The 9904-nt window shown below is 51.1% G+C and overlaps 1 pseudogene; it reads right to left on the reverse strand.

The window, feature by feature from the left end:
• Positions 1-4599: 4599 nt before the first annotated feature.
• On the reverse strand, positions 4600-5157 carry LOC119463572 (uncharacterized; annotated as a pseudogene).
• Positions 5158-9904: the final 4747 nt, after the last annotated feature.

Raw genomic sequence — 9904 nt, forward strand, 5'->3', positions numbered from 1 at the left:
AAATCCACATTGTAAAATGCAAACATAGAGGCATCATTGCCATTGAAAAGGGGATGTTGCCTTTAAAATGGAATTTCGTGTATGTTGTTGCAGTCTTTCAAGAAGATGTTTCTACATAACAGGCATATATGTATGGCTTCAGTCACTTGAAATGGCCAAAGGCTGTATTAATAACCACGGAAGCTGCAGAAATGTTTTCAACCTTCTCAGCTTTTTTTAATGTCTGTTGTAGGATTTTGATTTTATGAAGTGTTGTACGAAATTTTTTATACAACTTTTTTTTTACGTGACAAAGAACGAAACAAAAGGAAACCGACATACACAAGCGCTTACGCAAGACCGAAGCGGTTGCCTTCTGTCTCGTCCTTACTTTTTGCACTTCCAAGTTACATCGTGGAATACTAACTAGCCCTATCTGCGACATTGTTATTAAATCTTTTTCTTTAATCATATCAAAGATCCACAAGAACGGCAAAACAGAGGGTATCTCAGCATTGTACGTTAGCAGGACTAGTGCCCCGTGCTTCCCTCAATTCATTGCCGTGGACGGATGTGCAACAAAAGTGGGGACGCGCCAGCGCTGCCAGCCTCTACAAACCGAGGCCAGTTAGTTTGTTTTGCCATGTCGAGCAGCTTGAACCAAGAAGTTTCTCCGAAGATGTTTAGGCCCTGATTAGGAAAGAACTTATTGACGCAGCACTAGATTCCGCATTAGCAAAACACAAAACTCGTGCAAGGAAGTAAACCCCGTCACCAACAATTCGAACATAGTCCATGCCAAGGACATTGTTTTCACACAAGGTTGTTACTTGACAGACTACACAAAATGTTCACTTTTTGAATGGGTGCGAGATGGTGAAAAAATAGCGCCGAAAAGATTTACTCAGAACATTTCAATGAAAATGAAAAGAGTTTCTATCCTCAAAGTGTGTGCCTCTGCCATGCCAAAGCTAGGTAAATATGTCGCGAGACAACTGATCAGTCATCCACCCTGTGCCACAGTGAAAGAAAAATCACCAGCCCTTCCCTTACCGAGAAAACGGGAGTAAGCGAAGCTTCTCGTATGTGTATCTGACCTTCGTCAGGGTAACGTAAAGTTCGCGACATGTCACGGTAGTAAAACAAACTTTTTTAAACCTAACGTAAGGGCTGGTACGATTTCCTTTCTTTCTTTCTTTCTTTCTTTCTCTATCTCTTTCTCAAATTTCTTTCTCTCTTCTTTCTCACTCTCTCTCTTTCCTTCCTTCGCTTTCCTTCTCTCCTTTTTTTAATTTCTCTCTCCCTCTTTTTTGTCCCTGGTATGTGCCATTGAGCTGATGAAACGATGAGTTGAAACGCTGAAAGGATTGGCCCGCGTTCGGTAAGCCGAAAGGCATGCGGAGAAATTGATGATGATGAAAATGTATTTATTGTAGGATGGCTCGAAGGCCTATTATGTGGAATAGGAAGGGGAGAGGGAAGGAGAAATTAGAGCCTTCCTAGAAGCTGCGTGTCCTTGGCGAAACCCAAGAGCGAGTCCAGAATGGCCCTGTCGGAATCCGCCAATCCAGTTGCCGGCCTAATCCACTCCTCGTAGGACGACACTTGCACCGCCCTCAGGTGGTGGTCCCGCTGCTTAGCGTAGCGCTGACACTCCCAAAACAAATGGGCTGCGGATGGTCGCGTGGCCACGCCGCAGTCAGGACACCTGTGCGGCTCCTGGGGTGCTTCTTCGTCCTCCGAGGCTGTCGAGGGGCCAAGTTCCTGCGACGGAAGGGGGTCAGGAGAAGGGAAAGGAGGACGTCTCTCCCTGCGTGGCCGGTACTTCCGTCACCGCTCTAGCACGTCCGGTGTAAGGACGAAGCCGGAACGGAGCCTATGCAGCATCACCTGCCCCGACCTGGGAAGACCCACGGGAAGTGGGTTTGGGTCTGGCGGGATACTCGCACGGAGTTTCCTCTTGCGTCGGTTGGCTGCTACTCTCAGAGCTTTGTCTGGGTCATACGGTGGTCCTTTTGTCGTGCTAGTTGTGCTGGCGCTGAGGGTCTCTGAAGGATCCCGGGAGATGACGCGGTTGGAAAGAAGGGCGCGCGCCGCCTCATGGGCTCTCTCATTTCCCTCGATGCCCTGGTGACCAGTGATCCAATGAAGTGTTGCAGTGACCCCGCGGACCTCTGCACGCCTGAAGGCCTGCTTGACCAATAGAACTTCTGATGAGGCTGTGTGGCGAGACTTGCAAGCATGCAGCGCATATTGGTAGTCTGTGTATATATCGATGTGTTTTGCATGCGTGTTGCTTGAGACCTGGTCTACTGCCCAGCCTATCGCCCGGAGTTCAAGTTCAGTTGGGTCGTCGGCATCAGCAGTTATGAACGTAGAATGTGTCGCACAAGAACCGACTACGTGGTAGGCGACTGCTCCCTCACTGGTGCGTGGGTCGAAAGCTGCGTCAGTGTACACTTGTTTTTGGCTTGGTGGAGCATCTGCCAGACTCTGCGCATGACACGCAGCAAATGCTGCTCGACGGCGCGCATGTTGTGCGCCAATGTTTCGAGGCGTTGGTGTAGTGTCGACGACAGCAATGTCATCCCAAGGTGGAATTTCCGATGGCAGTTGGGGTAAAGTTGATATGTCCTTTCCAGTAGCGCACCCAGGATCTCTGCCAGGGGGGGTTGACAGTTTGCCAATACCATCTAAACAGCACTAATTTCGATTTCTTCACGGGAAATTGTCAAAAAAGTGTGCTTTTTACGAGTGTGCAGACGATTGCGCGCCTTACATCTTAGTTGCAGTACTCAAATGCGTAAGGAAAGAAAAGGGGTTAAACAAAAGGGGGGGCTAAGTGGGCCTCAGGGGGGGGTTACAACCCCCGAATCCCCCCCCCCCCGTCGGTGCGCCACTGGTCCTTTCCCATGTAGGCCAGTAGTGCCCTGCCTTGTCTGGTGTGCTTCAGGCGCTCCTCGTGGCCTGCCTTCGATGCTTCGATGGTTGCGCGGAGGGTAGGCAACTTCGCATATCGATGCAGCTCCTCGACACGTGTGTGCTTCGGGAGCCCTGTGATGATGCGAAGAGCTGCTCTGTGGAGTACCTCTAGCTTTGTCCAGTGCCGAGCAAGCAGGTCATAACAGCGTGCTCCGTAAATCGCTCGGGATGTCAGCAGAGCACTCATAAGTTTTCGGCATACGTGGGTACCAGCACCACCCATGCAGAAGCAGATCCGTTTTATGAGGTGCATAGTCTTGTGCCACGTCCTGCGAAGGTCAGCGAGCCACGCATCCGCTGTGCCTGTGTGGTCAATAGGTATCCCGAGAACGCGCACTGGTTTTTCCGATCGCTGCAGTGTTTCGCCTCCGAGAGTGAGCGTGAGAGCAGCTTCATCTTGCGCTGAGCCTCGGATCACCACGTACGTTGTCTTCTCTGGAGATGGCCACATACCAGTTTGTGGAAGGTAGTGGTCAATAACGTCAAGTGCCGCATGCAGGGTCTGAGAAATTAAAAAAGACCGAAGGGTGTGGTGATGGCGATCTTGGGAATGTCTTCTTCAGCAAACGGTAGTTGATGATAGGCGCGAACAAGATTGATCTTAGAAAAGATCGTCGCATGCAGTGCAACGCTGCCGTGAAGTCCTGAATGTTCGGGAGAGGGTAGCGATCAGGAACTGTAACGTTGTTTAGTGCCCGGTAATCACCACATGGGCGCCAGTCTCCCGTCTTCTTAGGCACCAGGTGAAGTGGTGATGCCCAATTACTGCAGGAAGGGTGGACGATGCCAAGTTGCAGCATGTGTTCGAACTCCGCGCGAGCGATCTTGTTTCTCCGGGGACAAAGGCCGGGGACAAACGCCGGGGTCGGAAAAAGACTGGTGGGCCGGAGGTGACAATGTGATGGCACACGTCATGTTGCACCGGTTGTGTCCAGTCCGGATGGCACGTCAAAGTGGGAAACTCGCGTAGGAGCGCGGCGAAAAGTTCGTCCAACATGGCAGAAATAGGCGCGATCGGCGATGTGCCTGATGATGGGACGCCGGGAACGGATAGCTGGGTCACGGAGTCGATAAGACGGCATTGTTGAACGTCGACAAGGAGTCCGTAGTTGTGCAAGAAGTCTGCTTCAATGACTGCACGACGGACGTCTGCAACCAGAAAAATCCAGCGGTACGCTCGTCGAAGGCCAAGGTTTAGCATGACGGAGCGTGACGAGAAAACTGGAACCCTGGTGCCGTTGACGGCTTGCAAAAACGACACAGGTGTCGCTTTTCGGTCGGAGTGGTTGGCGGGGAGAATGCTGACGTCAGCTTCTGTGTCAAATAAGAACCGTTGTCCCGTAACTATGTCCGTCACGTAGAAAAGGCGACTTGTGTGTTGGGCCGGACCACTCGTCGCCGTAAGAGGTCGGCCGGCCTGTTTCCCGGCCAAGCGCAGGGACGCCGACAGTGACGAGCGTCGTTTCCAAAACGGCGGTGGTAGTAGCAAACGCTAGAGGTTGTAGGTGATGTTTCATTGCGGGTGCCCGTGCGTCTTGATTTGCTGGAACTACGGCTGCGTGGGTGACGAGAAAACGTGGGGCGATGTTGTGCTGCACAGATACGTTCCAGGCGCTCACACAAGGAGTCGAGCGTAGATTACCCTGCTGAAGAGCAGGGAAGTGTTTGCAGGGCGGTTATATTGTCACCCGGAGACGATGTGGTGGCTGCGATGGTTGGGGTGGCTACTTCCATGGTTTTGTCGGCCAAAGCGGCAAGTCCGGTAAGATCCATGGTAGAGGCTGTCGCCAGGACCATCTGAACATTAGCCTGGAGTTGTTGCAAAAACAATTCGCGCAACAGTGCGTCGTCGATAGATCTCGCGTTGTTTCCGAGCAGCTGCCTCATTCGGCGAAGAAGTTGAGTAGGGCGTCAGTCGCCGCGTTCTTCAGCGGACAGAAGCTGCTGGATGCGAGAACGCCTTGAAGCTGCTGTGCGCTGTAGCAGGGCTGCCTTGAGATCGTCATAGGCGGCGGTAGACAATGGGGCGTTCAACAAATCTGCGACTTCGTCAATGGCGGTGGGCGAGAGCGCTGCAACGGCGTAATGAAACTTTGAAGTTTTAGAGCGGATACCAGCGACTTGAAATTGCGATTCGGCCTGAAGAAACCACGCCGAGGGATGCTGGTCCCAGTACTGTCGGAGGCGCACGGCCATGGTCGAGCAGGAGGGCTCACCGCGTTCGTCGGAAGGGTTCTGGCCTTGAGCTCTCGTAGCGTTGGTCTGGTCTATGGTCGTCGCTACCACAGGAGCGTATGGCAGTATCACGTCCGGGTCACCAAACTGTGGCGACGAGCGACCACGGAAGACCGGTAAAGTCTGGGGCTCTCACGGGAGAGGAAAAACCGACACTCGATCTCTTAGCGTAGCATCTTTTATCTCTCTCGGAACGCTAGCCTGTGCCGGTGCGTGCCAGCCGCTCGTGCCTGGTGTAGACGCGAGCGTCTACGTAATTTTCCTGCAACGCCGATGCTGCTGCCGCTACAGACCCTTTCTTCACTATCAACAGGATCGGCCCACTTTTCAGCGTGACACCGCCAACACAGCGGAAACATGCGAGCATATAAAGATTCGCTTTAAAAAACTGGAAGCATCTGCAGGGATCGAGTTTTACACGTTTGTAGAAAGGTGTACACGCAGTTGGAAAGCAAAACTGGAGAGGCTGTACAGCAGGGAGCCTTTCAAGGGAAACGAAGCCACAACGTTTGGAAAAGGTAATGAGCCTTTTGCATTTGAAGAGTCCGAGAGGACACATAAGTAGTGTGTGATAAAGCTGGGACTCGTTATCATTCCGGATGTTTTTTGGCTTGGCTACAGCCCTGGTGGAATAAGTCAGCAGAGGGGAACAAATTTCTTGCTAGAAGTAAAGTGTGCACCTCAAGGCAAGTACTCTAGCCTACGAGACCTCGTAAATGTTAAGATGGCATTTATTGTCCGTGATGGAGAAAATTATGCACTGAGACTTGCTCACAAGTATTATTCCCAGGTTCAACTGGGCATGCTCCTCCTTAACACGAAGGCGTCATTTTACAGTAATTTCAAAAGTCGAGGGCCTAGTCATTCATGTGCCGAGAGACACTGAGCATGTGCAGGAACGTTAGACAGGCTGCATTACATCTACTTCGAAAGGGTGCTAAGCTAGTGCAGATTAGCAAGGCTTGAAAGTATGTTGATGTTTGCAGTTGTTTTCTTTTTTTTATCATGTCCATTCCGGGCGGGATACTTCGAAGAAAAGCTATTCGGTATTTTGGAATATTTAAGAATTGCAATAAATGTAGCAGCAATTAGGCTATGGTAATGTATAGTTACTGTTCACTGTCTGCTAAAAAAAGTGTAGCAAATTATCAGAAGTGAAATGGCAAGACTTTTTGAAGCAATGCAGAAACAAAATGAGCAGTGCAAGCTTTGTTCTAGGTTTTGCAGTGGAAGCATACATGGCAACCTGTGAATTTTGCTTGTATTGTCATTTAGTGCTTTTGGATGTCTAGCCACGGAGTCTCATTTTAACAGCGGAGCTGTTTAAGGTCGACGTTGAGCCGTGCCGAGCGCGTGCCGGGGCGCAGGTGTTTGGAGAGCGGAGAGAGGAGGAAGGCGCGAGCAGGGCTGAGGAGCGCGCGCCGGGCGCAGGTGTTCGGGGAGGGAGGAGGAAGGCGTAAGCTGGGCTGAGGAGCGCAAGTGTTCGGAGAGGGTGAGAGGAGGAAGGCGCAAGTTGGGCTGAGGAGCGCGCGCCGGGGCGCCGGTGTTCGGAGAGGGTGAGAGAAGAGGAAGAGGCAAGCTGGGCTGAGGAGCGCGCACCGGAGCGCAGGTGTTCGGAGAGGGTGACAGAGGAGGAAGACGCAAGCTGGGCTGAGGAGCGCGCGCCGGGGCGCAGGTCTTCGTCGAGGAGGAAGGGGCAAGCTGGGCTGAGGAGCGAGCGCCGGGACGCAGTTGTTCGGAGAGGGTGAGAGAGGCCGAAGGCACGAGCTGGGCTGAGCGCGCGCCGGAGCGCAGGTGTTCAGAGAGCGGAGAGGGTGAGAGAGGAGGAAGGCGCGAGCTGAGCAGCAGGTGTGTGGAGCTAAAGAGAGGGTAGCGATGACGCGGCGGTGGAGAGATCGAGGGAGTGAGCGCCAAAGCAGCAGTTGAGGCGGAACTTAAAGGGCAACTCCGGCGATTTTTTCACCATGTCGAGCTAATAAAATATTTAGGTTCCCGAGACCCTCCTGTGACGCACCTGATAGGAGAATTGTTCCGCAAAGTCGAAAATAATTTTAAATAAGCAAAAAAGCGCAAAAACGAAACCGAAACCGGAGCAAGCAGCCGAGCGAACCTCTGCGTGTGACGTCACGAATGTATCCCCGGCGGGGAAGGCGCGCAACGCATGCCGGTCTTGCCCGCGGGGCGAACGAAACCGGCGAAGAGCAGACGCTCACCTTATTCGTGACTGCGCCGGACCTTCGGGTGACATTGTATGTTAGCTGCACCACCTATTCGGATCTGTCAAACAGTGACAGTTATGATTTAGAAGAATTCAATAGCCACGAATAGCCGTCCTCCACCACTAGAGCCAGCACCCATGCGCAACATATCGCGCTGCGACATGAAGACCAAGGGTAGCCCTAACCACTGATATACGTGCTGCTTGCTATTTTAGGTGTTTTACCCCTCTCAGGGAACCGCTTCGCATGCTCACTATAAGATGTGGAGCACGACTTTCCGCATTTGTATCCCACAAGAACGCCGCTGACAGTCCAAAGCACCGACCGGTGCATTTGTTTACATCGGCAGGTACAGCGACCACTCGTACGTCGTTCGCTTGAGATAGCCGCTCATCGGTGACATCAATTAATGTCAGAACATATCAAAACACGTAGATTTTGTGCATGTAAGCACCGTTACATCACTCTGGGTCGCGCTGATACGTGCTACCACACACCTTCGGAAACAGCGAGCGGGAGACCGTAGTAGGGAAGCGTTGTGCAGCCTGCTTATCATTCTTCGTATTCTCTTCATGCACACAATTAGTGCTCCGTAAAGTAGACATAGATTGGGACATTGCGCGTTTGAACGCTCATTTAGAGAATGTATAGTTTTCTCGCGGAAACGCAGATGCCATGAAGTATAACATCGTTGGCAGCTGAACGAGACGGTTGTTTACACATGCTCTATCGAAGGGGCCTCCGCTTGCTGCCCATTTGGGATACGAGACAAACAGTGCACCTCGTAAGCTAAATGAGTCAGCATAACAATAGGTTATAATACACCCATGGATCTGCGTAGTCACATTTCATTTATGGAAGCCCCGGCCAGTGCGACCGGCCGCATTCGAGAACGGCAACGTACACGGATGTTGATTGCGCGTCGTGTTGTCGCTTCTAGCTTTTTGCGTGTGCACTGTCCGAAATGAGGAATGGTTTATTTCAAATCCGTATGGTCAAAACTGAACTACAGAAGCAGCTTTCCTCGTCCTAATAGCTTAATTAGCTTCATATCAGTGGGTCTGGTCCGCCAGCAGCAGACGCACGAACTCGGCCACTGTGATAGGCTTAACCTCGGCTGAACGCGATCGGGATCGGCTCAAACTGTGTTTGCGGATGGCGAGGGCTGAAGTTCGTGCAGCGAACAACGCAACACCGCTTGCCACCCCGCATCACTTGCCCGTCCACAGGGAATGCAACCTCTCGCGACAGCAACATCTCACACCAAGCGCTAGCTCACGATCGTCGACTCCTGCACGCTCTCGTCGCTGTCGTCTGCATGATCCCGGCATGCTCTGCGTGGACCATTCCTGACGTCATACACAATGTGGCCTATAACTGAGGAGGGGGTAAGGTAGGGTGCTCGAGGCAATAGATTAAATTCATTTGTAAAAAACGTGTGCAACTCTCAAGCCTGCTTTTTTTAGGACATGACGGAGGTATTCAGAGGAACAGACCCAGCGAATTTCATCGACATCCGTTGTCATCGAAAAATCGCCGGAGTTGCCCTTTAATAGAGAGAGCAGTGATGACGTAACTATGACATGCCGGGTTCTCCTGAGCTAAAGAGAGCATGCGTTGGCGGCGGTGTCATTCTGCCGTGAGCATAGCCAGGACGAAGAGGCAGCTTTCTCCCGAAGAAGAGGCACGGCGTCGTGATGCTTCTCGGGAGCGGCTTCAACGACTGCGCGCAGACCCGGAATTGTGAGCAACGGCTACTGACGCAAAGCAACGGAGGAGGATTGGAGATCCACAGTTTACAGAGAGAGAAGCTGCCTCTTGGCAATGCTACGAAGAAGCTCACCGTGAAGATAGACAAGTCGATCTTAAAGCAAAGTTAAAGCTAACAAAAAGCAAAAGTTAAAGCTAAGTAAAAATTCAAGTTAACGCTAAGTATAAGCCAAGTTATAGCTAAGTAAAAGCCAAGTTAAAGCTAAGTAAAAGCTAGTATAAGCCACCAGCTCCGCTGTTTCATGTCTTCGCGACGTTAAGTCTGTGAAGCTGGTTAAATTTTTGACGGTACAACCTGTGATGCTTTCCCTGCAATTGACCCTTCTACTAGAGTCTAAGCACACATGTTGCAGAAAAGGGAACCGATAGCTGTTGATCTCATTTCATCAGCAATGAATTTTGTTCTTTGGAAAGCTAGTCGCACAGCGGCTCATAATTCTTAAAGAGCTTGTTTGCAGTCAGCCACTAGTGTTTGAGCAAATATAAGTATAGGCTTTTTACTTGCAAATTAGTGTTCTTGTGTTTAAAACTGGCCCTTTCTATCCGATATATTTGGCTGTTACTTTTTTTTTACTTGTCGGTGCACACATTGTACCTATAAGCATGCCAGAACAAACATTCCTGCTGCGAATATGTGTCTGCGTTTTGCTACTGGATATTCAATTATATTAGGAACTGTTGATATTTGCCCGCCTCTAAACTTTTATATGTATCTTAAC

This window comes from Dermacentor silvarum, chromosome 9, assembly GCF_013339745.2.
Source record: "Dermacentor silvarum isolate Dsil-2018 chromosome 9, BIME_Dsil_1.4, whole genome shotgun sequence".
In the NCBI taxonomy this organism is placed as follows: domain Eukaryota; kingdom Metazoa; phylum Arthropoda; class Arachnida; order Ixodida; family Ixodidae; genus Dermacentor; species Dermacentor silvarum.